At 37.3% G+C, this 10,574-nt stretch overlaps 1 non-coding gene across 1 annotated transcript; it reads right to left on the bottom strand.

Moving 5' to 3' along the window:
• Positions 1–4,682: 4,682 nt before the first annotated feature.
• TRNAK-UUU lies at positions 4,683–4,754 on the bottom strand. The gene has a single exon. It is a non-coding gene; the product is annotated as a tRNA-Lys (tRNA).
• Positions 4,755–10,574: the final 5,820 nt, after the last annotated feature.

The following is a 10,574-nucleotide window of genomic DNA, read 5'->3' as shown; positions in this document are numbered from 1 at the left end:
TCTCATTGCGGTGGCTTCTCTTGTTGCAGAGCATGGGCTCTAGGCGCGCAGGCTTCAGTAGTTGTGGCTCTCAGGCTTAGTTTCTCCGCGGCTTGTGGCATCTTCCCAGACTAGGGCTCCAACACGTGTCCCCTGCATTGGCAGGCGGATTCTTAACCATTGCGCCACCAGGGAAGTCCCTTAAATAAGATTTAATTGGCTTATAAGTAGATATTTGATGCTTTGTAAGTTCAGATGTTATAGAGGAATCTATAATTTAAAAGTATTATTAGGGAGAGATTATTTGCTTTGCAAAAGCACAGTATTTACCACAGTAAAACCTTTAAATTTCCTGGATCTTTAGTGGCTTGGTTAAAGTTTATTTTGATATTTTTTGGGTCCCATCAATCATTGCGCTAGTCTGAAGGGATGAAATTATGAACACATTTTACACAATTCTACACATTGTAGAACCTTCATTTAAGGAAGCTGTTAAAAAAAAAAAAAAGGAAGCTGTTAAGTCATGTAAATCACTAAGCACTGGTCAGATTTAATTAAGTGCTGTAGTAGAGGTATCAGCAATGAGTTGAGGGAGAGCTAAGAAAGAAACTGTTTATTCTGATTGCAGGGATAGGGAGGCTTAATGGTGAAGTTGGATCTTAAAGAAGACCATGACTAGCATCTCAAGAAAGACAAGTAGTGGGGAGCAAGTATGTACAAAGGCTTGGCAGCATGAAAGGTATGTGGTAAATTTGCTTTCAATTTTGATTTTTTTTTTTTTTTTTGGCCGTGTGGCATGCAGGATCTTAGTTCCCAGAGCAGGGATCGAACCCATACTCCCTGCAGTGGAAGCGAGGAGTCTTAACCACTGGACCGCCAGGGAAGTCCCAATTTGCTTTCAATTTTGTAGGGGCACATTTTCTTACATAAAATCAATGTTAATCACTTGATTAACATTACACTAACTTATGTGCAAATGAAAATTTGCACATAAGTTAGTGTTTTGCTATATGTGGGTAATGAAATCAATTTAGAAACTTGTGACCAGTACTGTTTCTTAAATAGAATATAATAGAGCAGAGACTGATGCTTAATAAGAGTAAATATGTCTCACGATAATTTTGTTCCAGATATATACTATATGAGTATTGGGTTACAATGTAAGATGTTTTCCTTACCTTTGTTTGCAGGAAAATAAATTTCAAAGCCACTGATGAAATCAATACTGAGGGGCTGAAGCATCGCACACACTTTCCTTCTGGTCTTTATATTTGGGATGGGTGGGATAGAAGGATATTAGTTTAATTATTTCCTCAAGGACCCTTATAGCTTATGGTGAAGTACATTAGCCCCTGGCTTTCTTTTTAATCCTGAAACTATATTACTATTTACTTACCATTTCTTTCCTCCTTGCAGATGAATCCTCTCTCCTATTGTGTAAATAGCAAAGATTCTAGGGATCCAGAAGTGAATTATTTTAGGATTGGCCTTTTACCCTCACAGGCTCAGAATCCATGTGTTAGTTTCTTATTGTCCACTAGGTGGTACTGTGAGGGGTCAATGTTTGCGACTTATCTTGTCCCTAGACTCCAGCTTGTTTTGAAATTAGCAGATAGGTTTACTCAGCTAGAAAATCTTTTCTCTTCAGGCTCCCAGGCACTCCAGGATGGGATATATAGATCTCCCTTCCCTACCCAACTATAACCTAGAGCTACAAATTGAGGAGGATAGAGAATCTGGGATCGAGAGGGTACCTTTATTTGTCAGTAATGCCATCTCTCAAAAGAAACAGTAATGCTTTCCATTCTCTCCTGGAGATCAAAGAAGATGCTGAACTGCAGTGGGAGGGAAGGAGATTATAACCCCAAATAGATAACTGGCTGAGTGGGGGTAATAGAATTGGCTGAGAGGTGGGGAGAGAAATGTTAGAGGATCTCTTTTTTTGGGAAAGCAACAAGACATAGATTTTGACTAAATTCAGCAAACATTTTTCAAGAGTCTTCTATAGTCCAGGAGAACCCAAAGTTGGATAAATTTTGGTACCTCCCTTCTAGAACCTCAAGAAAAACAAAGAAGCAAACACTCAACAATAATAAAGTGTAAAAGATACTCTATTAGGGACAAGCCGAGAAGGGACTCCTAAGTTCCCCATCTGCGGGGGTGGGGACAGGCAGGTGGTGATCACGGAAGGCTCCCCAGAGGACATGACTAGGCTGAGTCTGGAAGTCCAACATTCTAGAAATCTACAAGGTTCTGCTGTACTCAAGTCTCCCCTGGTGACTTCATTTACGCTTGTGATTTCAATAATTACCTCTGTGCTAATAACTCCCAAACTTTCTCTAACCAGCCACCTCTAAAACCTGCCTATCCAATATCTCCTATTTGGATGTTGGTGCTTCAGATTCAATTTGTCTAAAACCCAGAACTGAAAGAAGCTTGAGGCTATTGGTTTTTACAGTAGTCATATAATTCTTATCCTTATTCATTATCTAGGTGGATATCCTAGTCACTACTTGTCTGAACTACTGCAAAAGCACACTAACTGGTCTCCAACTTAGATCTCTCTCCACCACCCACTTCCCCCAGTCAGTCCCACACACTTTGATCTTCAACAAGATTTACTTCCTTTAAGCCCAATGCTGATGGTGTCATTTCATCAAACAACAACCTTTAATGCATTCCCTTTGGTCTACCCAATGGAGATCAAGCTTATTCATCAGATAATCAAGGCAGTTACTATGGTCTGAATGTTCATGTCCCCCCAAATTCATATGTTGAAATCCTAGCCCCCAAAGGGTATTAGGAGGTGGGACTTTTGGGAGGTGATTAGGTCATGAGGGTGGAGCCCTTGTGAATGAGATTAATGCTCTTATAAAAGAGACCCCACAAAACTCCCTACCCCCTTCCACTATGTGAGGATACAAGAAGTCTGAGACCTGGAAAAGGGCCCTCACCTGACCATGCTGGCACCCTGATCTCAGACTTCCAGCCTCTAGAATTGTGAGCAATAACTTTTTTTTCTTTTTATCAAGGTATATTTGATTTACAATATTATGTAAGTTTCAGGTGTACAACATAGTGATTCACAGTTTTAAAACATTATGCTCCATTTATAGTTATTATAAAATATTGGCTATATTCCCTGTGCTGTACAATATATTCTTGTATTTTATTTATTTCATACATAGTAGTTTCTACCTCTTAATTCCCTACTTCTGCCTTGGCCTTTCCCACTGTGAGCAAAAAATTTCTGTTGTTTATAAGCTACCTAGTCTGTGGTATTTTGTTATAGCAGCCTGAATAGACTAAGATAGCACTCAATGTTTTGGTCCTGAATTACTCTTTCTACCTTATGTTCTATGATTCCCTTAAGTGCCTTTTATAGCTAAACTCACCTACGCAATATTTATTTCCTAAATACAGCTCTTTATTTCTCAGTGTTTAAGTTTTTTTTAATTTATTTTTTTATTGAAGTATAGTTGATTTACAATGTTGTGTTAATTTCTGCTGTACAGCAAAGTGACTCAGTTATATACATATATACATTCTTTTTTATATTCTGTTCCATTATGGTTTATCCTAGGATATTGAATATAGTCCCCTGTGCTATACAGTAGGACCTTGTTGTTTATCCATTCTATATCTAATAGTTTCATCTACTAACCCCAAACTCCCAGTCCATTCTTCCCTCCCCTTCCCTCCCCCCTTGGCAACCACAAGTCTGTTCTCTATGTCTGTGAGTCTGTTTCTGTTTCATAGATAGGTTCATTTGCACCATATTTTAGATTCCACATATAAGTGATATCATATGGTATTTGTCTTTCTGACTTCACTTAGTATGATAATCTCTAGTTGCATCCATGTTGCTGCAAATGGCATTATTTCCTTCTTTTTTTATGGCCGAGTAGTATTTCATTGTATATAAGTGCCACATCTTCTTTATCCATTCCTCTGTTGATGGACATTTATGTTGTTTCCATGTCTTGGCTATTGTGAACAGTGCATGTATCTTTTTGAATTATATGCCCAGGAGTGGGATTGTTGGATCATATGGTAATTCTATTTTCAGTTTTCTGAGTCAGTGTTTAAGCTTATACTAATCTCATCTCCTTGTCAAAGTGCTATCTATTTTGGTCAGGGAAAGGTTTCCTGAGCATAACATTAAAGGCAGAAAACATATATAACAAAGGATTTACATTTTATTATATAAAGAGCTCTTGCAAATCAACACGAAAAGACAACCTCTCCAATAGAAAGATAGGCAAAGTCCATAAACAGACAATTCCAATTGATATGGTCAGGTTTAAGTCCCAACCACCATGCTATTTGTTTTCTACTTGTCCTATCCATTTTTACTCCTTTCTTCCTGCTCACCTTGGACTATTTTTAGTATTTCATTTTATCTCCTATTATTAATTATATTTCTTTATTTTTTTCAGTAGTTGCTCTAGGGTTTACCATATGTATCTTTAACTTATCACAGTCTACATTCAAATAATATTATATGGGTTCATATATAATGTAAAAACTGTACAAAAGCATACTTCCATTTTCCCTTCTCCCATCCTTTCTACCTTTGTTATCATACATTTTACTTCTACATATATTATATCCCACTATATATTAGTACTATTTTTGTCTTGAACAGTTGATCTTTAAACAATTTTTTTTTTGGCTGTGCTGCGCAGCTTGCGGGATCTTAGTTCCCTGGCCAGGGATTGAACCTGGGCCACAGAAGTAAAAGCACTGAGTCCTAACCACTGGACAACCAGGGAACTCCCTAAACAATTTTTAAAATATCTTTTATATTTACCCACATGCTTACTATTTCCATGCCCTTAATTCTTTTGTGTAGATCTGTTTCTACTTGGTATCATCTTTCTTCAATCTGAAGAACCTCCTTTAATGGTTCTGGTAATGCAAGTGATCTATATATATATATTTTTTATTTTTTAATTTATTTTATTATTTATTTATTTATTTATTTATTTATTTTGGCTGTGTTGGGTCTTTTGTTGCTGCACACAGGCTTTCTCTAGTTGCAGTAAGTGGGGGGTTACTCTTCTTTGCAGTGCACGGGCTTCTCATTGCGGTGGCTTCTCTTGTTGCAGAACATGGGCTCTAGGCACGTGGGCTTCAGTAGTTGTGGCACACGGGCTCAGTAGTTGTGGCTCACGGGCTCTAGAGCACAGGCTCAGTAGTTGTGGCTCACGGGCTTAGTTGCTTCGCGGCATGTGGGATCTTCCCGGACCAGGGCACGAACCTGTGTCCCCTGCATTGGCAGGCGGATTCTTAACCACTGCGCCACCAGGGAAGCCCGCAAGTGATATTCTTTTTTCAGCTTTCGTTTGTTTTAAAATTTCTTTTTTGGGCTTCCCTGGTGGCGCAGTGGTTGAGAATCTGCCTGCCAATGCAGGAGACACGGGTTCGAGCCCTGGTCTGGGAAGATCCCACATGCCACGGAGCAAATGGGCCCGTGAGCCACAATTACTGAGCCTGCGCGTCTGGAGCCTGTGCTCTGCAACAAGAGAAGCCGCGATAGTGAGAGGCCCGCGCACCGCGATGAAGAGTGGCCCCCGCTTGCCGCAACTAGAGAAAGCCCTAGCACAGAAACGAAGATCCAACACAGCCATTAATAAATAAATAAAGCACACCTAGTATAGTGTAATTAAAAAAAAAAAAAAAAAAAAATTTGTATTAAAATTTCTTTTTTGCTTTCTTTTTTTTTAAAAGAAATTCACGTTCTTTTATTTATTTATTTATGACTGTGTTGGGTCTTCGTTTCTGTGCGAGGGCTTTCTCTAGTTGTGGCAAATGGGGACCACTCTTCATCGCAGTGCGCGGGCCTCTCACCATCGCGGCCTCTCTTGTTGTGGAGCACAGGCTCCAGACACGCAGGCTCAGTAATTGTGGCTCACGGGCCCAGTTGCTCCGTGGCATGTGGGGTCTTCCCAGACCAGGGCTCGAACCCATGTCCCCTGCATTGGCAGGCAGATTCTCAACCACTGTGCCACCAGGGAAGCCCGTTTTGCTTTCATTTTTAATGGGTATTTCCACTGGGTATAGAATTCTAGATTGATACATTTTTCATTTAGTACTTTTTAAAGGCATCATTCCATTGTTTTCTGTCTTGAATTGTTTCTGAAGAGAGTTAATTGTTATTCTTATATTTGCTTCCATATACATAATGATCTTTTTCTCTGGCTTCTTTTCAGACGTCCTTTTTCTCATTGGTTTTCAGCAATTTTATTAATGCTGTGTCTTGATGTAGTTTTCTTTGTGTTTATACTGCTTGTGGTTCATCAAACATTTTGATCTGGGTGTTTTGATATTTTCTTCATTAAATATGGTGAATTTTTTGCCATTATTTCTTCAGATATCCTTTTCTATTCCTATTGTTTTCCAGTACTCCAAGTCACATGTATGGTAGTGTACTTGATATTGCCCAACAGGTCACTGAGGCTCTGTTCATTTTTCCCTCAGCTTTCTTTTCTTTCTATGCTTCACTTTAGGTAGTTTTTATTTCTATGTCTTCAAGTTCACTGATCTTTCAACTGCATTGTCTAATTTGTTGTTAAGGCCATACAGTGGTATTTTTCATTTCTTTTATGTAGTCTCTATTTCTTTCCTCATTTTATTTATTGTTTTCTTTTCTCTTGAACTTATAATAGGTGTTGAAAAATTCTTATCCACTAATTCCATAACTTCTGTCATTTCTGGTTCTATTTTTTTTTAAATTTCAGCATTATTTTGTTTTTTTTAATTTATTTTTTTATACAGCAGGTTCTTATTAGTTATCCATTTTATACATATTAGTGTATATATGTCAATCCCAATTCATCACACCACCACCCCACCCCACCCCCCCGCCACTTTCCCCACTTGGTGTCCATACGTTTGTTCTCTACATCTGTGTCTCTGTTTCTGCCCTGCAAACTGGTTCATCTGTACCATTTTTCTAGGTTCCACATATATGCATTAATATATGATATTTGTTATTCTCTGACTTACTTCACTCTGTATGACAGTCTTGATCCATCCACGTCTCTACAAATGACCCAATTTCATTCTTTTTTATGACTGAGTAATATTCCATTGTATATATGTAACACATCTTCTTTATCCATTCATCTGTTGATAGGCATTTAGGTTGCTTCCATGACCTGGCTATTGTAAATAGCGCTGCAATGAACATTGGGGTGCATGTGTCTTTTTGAATTATGGTTTTCTCTGGGTATATGCCCAGTAGTGGGATTGCTGGATCATATGGTAATTCTATTTTTAGTTTTTTAAGGAACCTCCATACTGTTCTCCATAGTGGCTGTAACAATTTACATTCCCACCAACAGTGTAAGAGGGTTCCCTTTTCTCCACACCCTCTCCAGCATTTGTTGTTTGTAGATTTTCTGATGATGTCCATTCTAACTGGTGTGAGGTGATACTTCATTGTAGTTTTGATTTACACTTCTCTAATAATTAGTGATGTTGAGCAGCTTTTCATGTGCCTCTTGGCCATCTGTATGTCTTCTTTGGAGAAAAGTCTGTTTAGGTCTTCTGTCCATTTTTGGATTGGGTTGTTTGTTTTTTTTAATATTGAGCTGCATGAGCTGTTTATATATTTTGGAGATTAATCCTTTGTCCGTTGATTCGTTTGCAAATATTTTCTCCCATTCTGAGGGTTGTCTTTTCATCTTGTTTAAAGTTTCCTTTGTTGTGCAAAAGCTTTTAAGTTTCATTAGGTCCCATTGGTTTATTTTTGTTTTTATTTCCATTACTCTAGGAGTTGGATCAAAAAAGATCTTGCTGTGATTTATGTCAAAGAGTGTTCTTCCTATGTTTTCCTCTAAGAGTTTTATAGTGTCCAGTCTTACATTTAGGTCTCTAATCCATTTTGAGTTTATTTTTGTGTATGGTGTTAGGGAGTGTTCTAATTTCATTCTTTTACATGTAGCTGTCCAGTTTTCCCAGCACCACTTATTGAAGAGACTGTCTGTTCTCCATTGTGTATCCTTGCCTCCTTTTTCATAGATTACTTGACCATAGGTGCATGGGTTTATCTCTGGGCTTTCTATCCTGTTCCGTTGATCTATATTTCTGTTTTGTGCCAGTACCATATTGTCTTGATTACTGTAGCTTTGTAGTATAGTCTGAAGTCGGGGAGCCTGATTCCTCCAGCTCCATTTTTTTCCCTCAAGACGGCTTTGGCTATTCGGGGTCTTTTGTGTCTCCATACAAATTTTAAGATTTTTTGTTCTAGTTCTGTAAAAAATGCCGTTGGTAATTTGATAGGGATTGCATTGAATCTGTAGATTGCTTTGGGTAGTATAGTCATTTTCACAATATTGATTCTTCCAATCCAAGAACATGGTATATCTCTCCATCTGTTGGTATCATCTTTAATTTTTTTCATCAGTGTCTTATAGTTTTCTGCATAAAGGTCTTTTGTCTCCCTAGGTAGGTTTATTCCTAGGTATTTTATTCGTTTTGTTGGAATGGTAAATGGGAATGTTTCCTTAACTTCTCTTTCAGATTTTTCATCATTAGTGTATAGGAATGCAAGAGATTTCTGTGCATTAATTTTGTATCCTGCAACTTTACCAAATTCATTGATTAGCTCTAGTAGTTTTCTGGTGGCATCTTTAGGATTCTCTATATATAGTATCATGTCATCTGCAAACAGTGACAGTTTTACTTCTTTTCCCATTTGTATTCCTTTTATTTCTTTTTCTTCTCTGATTGCCATGGCTAGGACTTCCAAAACTATGTTGAATAATAGTGGTGAGAGTAGACATCTTTGTCTTGTTCCTGATCTTAGAGGAAATGCTTTCAGTTTTTCACTATTGAGAATGATGTTTGCTGTGGGTTTGTCATATATGTCCTTTATTATGTTGAGATAGGTTCCCTCTATGCCCACTTTCTGGAGAGTTTTTATCATAAATGGGTGTTGCATTTTGTCAAAAGTTTTTTCTGCATCTATTGAGATGATCATATGGTTTTTATCCCTCAATTTGTTAATATGGTGTATCACATTGATTGATTTGCATATATTGAAGAATCCTTGCATCCCTGGGATAAATCCCACTTGATCATGGTGTATGATCCTTTTAATGTGTTGTTGGATTCTTTTTGCTAAATTTTGTTGAGGATTTTTGCATCTATATTCATCAGTGGTATTGGTCTGTGATTTTCTTTTTTTGTAGTATCTTTGTCTGGTTTTGGTATCAGGGTGATAGTGGCCTCATAGAATGACTTTGGGAGTGTTCCTTCCTCTGCAATTTTTTGGAAGAGTTTGAGACGGATGGGTGTTAGCTCTTCTCTAAATGTTTGATAGAATTCACAGTGAAGACATCTGGTCCTGGACTTTTGTTTGTTGGAAGATTTTTAATACAGTTTCAATTTCATTACTTGTGATTTGTCTGTTCATATTTTCTATTTCTTCCTGGTTCAGTCTTGGAAGGTTATACCTTTCTAAGAATTTGTCCATTTCTTCCAGGTTGTCCATTTTATTGGCATAGAGTTGCTTGTAGTAGTCTCTTAGGATGCTTTGTATTTCTGCGGTGTCTGTTGTAACTTCTCCTTTTTCATTTCTAATTTTATTGATTTGAGTCCTCTCCCTCTTTTTCTTGATGAGTCTGGCTAATGGCTTATCAATTTTGTTTATCTTCTCAAAGAACCAGCTTTTAGTTTTATTGATCTTTGCTATTGTTTTCTTTGTTTCTATTTCATTTATTTCTGCTCTGATCTTTATGATTTCTTTCCTTCTACTAACTTTGGTTTTTTTTTGGTTCTTCTTCCTCTAATTGCTTTAGATGTAAGGTTAGGTTCTTTATTTGAGATTTTTCTTGTTTCTTGAGGTAGGCTTGTATTGCCATAAACTTCCCTCTTAGAACTGTTTTTGCTGCATCCCATAGGGTTTGGATCGTCGTGTTTTCATTGTAATTTGTCTCTAAGTGTTTTTTGATTTCCTCTTTGATTTCTTCAGTGATCTCTTGGTTATTTAGTAACGTATTGTTTAGCGTCCATGTGTTTGTGTTTCTTACTTTTTTTCCCTGTAATTGATTTCTAATCTCATAGCGTTGTGGTCAGAAAAGATGCTTGATATGATTTCAATTTTCTTAAATTTACTGAGACTTGATTTGTGATGCAAGATGTGATCTATCCTGGAGAATGTTCCGTGTGCACTTGAGAAGAAAGTGTAATCTGCTGTTTTTGGATGGAATGTCCTATAAATATCAATTAAATCTATCTGGTCTATTGTGTCATTTAAAGCTTGTGTTTCCGTATTAATTTTCTGTTTGGATGATCTGTCCATTGGTGTAAGTGAGGTGTTAAAGTCCCCCATTATTATTGTGTTACTGTCGATTTCCTCTTTTATAGCTGTTAGCAGTTGCCTTATGTATTGAGGTCTCCTATGTTGGGTGCATATATGTTTATAATTGTTATATATTCTTCTTGGATTGACCCCTTGATTGTTATATAGTGTCCTTCCTTGTCTCTTATAATATTCTTTATTTTAAAATCTATTTTATCTGATATGAGTATTGCTACTCCAGCTTTCTTTTGATTTCCATTTGCATGGAATATCTTTTTCCATC

This window comes from Balaenoptera musculus, chromosome 10 (assembly GCF_009873245.2).
Source record: "Balaenoptera musculus isolate JJ_BM4_2016_0621 chromosome 10, mBalMus1.pri.v3, whole genome shotgun sequence".
Lineage (NCBI taxonomy): Eukaryota > Metazoa > Chordata > Mammalia > Artiodactyla > Balaenopteridae > Balaenoptera > Balaenoptera musculus.
This window is presented reverse-complemented; position numbering and strand designations above follow the sequence as displayed.